We start from the raw sequence: 639 nt of genomic DNA, 5'->3' as shown, positions 1-639 counted from the left end.
AAAATTTTAATATAGATATTTTTTCTTTGGATTAAAATTTAACTATTTTATAAATGTAGCATATTTTAATTTTAACTATTGAAATATATTATGTTTTCAATGAAATCAAAATTTCTATGTACATTAGTATTAATTTATACTCGACTATATAAATATTATTTTATTAAAACTTAGTTTACCTTTACACTACTATTTAGTATAAACTTCAAAATTTCATATTTCTTAGCAAATATAGGCACGCCCAGTGTGGGGCTTGAACCCATGACCACAAGGTTAAGAGCCTTGCGCTTTACTGACTTAGCTAGATGGGCTGGGATAATATTAAAATTCTATATTTTTAAAATATAAGAAATAAAAAACAAACAAATAAATAAAAGTCAAAGAGGAGAATTTAAGTGCAATTTATGTTCCAGAAAATTGGACAACAACACATCCTTGAGGGAAAAGAAAAAAAGAAAAATAAATGGAAGCTCAATTGTTACCTTAACCACCTACCCAACTTTACAATAATGTTTACAAAATTAGATTGATCATTGAACTAGAAAAGTTAACAATTCTCAATTAAGTGAACCACAATCAAATAAGTGACATAATAAATATATAATTTATGTATTATATAAAATAAAAAAAATAAGAAAT

The 639-nt window shown here is 23.9% G+C and overlaps 1 non-coding gene across 1 annotated transcript; it reads right to left on the bottom strand.

Moving 5' to 3' along the window:
* Positions 1 to 238: 238 nt before the first annotated feature.
* On the bottom strand, positions 239 to 311 carry TRNAK-CUU. The gene has a single exon. It is a non-coding gene; the product is annotated as a tRNA-Lys (tRNA).
* Between the last annotated feature and the right edge of the window lie 328 nt (positions 312 to 639).

The sequence above is a fragment of the Vitis riparia genome, chromosome 5 (genome assembly GCF_004353265.1).
Source record: "Vitis riparia cultivar Riparia Gloire de Montpellier isolate 1030 chromosome 5, EGFV_Vit.rip_1.0, whole genome shotgun sequence".
Lineage (NCBI taxonomy): Eukaryota > Viridiplantae > Streptophyta > Magnoliopsida > Vitales > Vitaceae > Vitis > Vitis riparia.
Note: the sequence above shows the minus strand (reverse complement) of the source record. Positions and strands in the feature narration are given on the sequence as shown.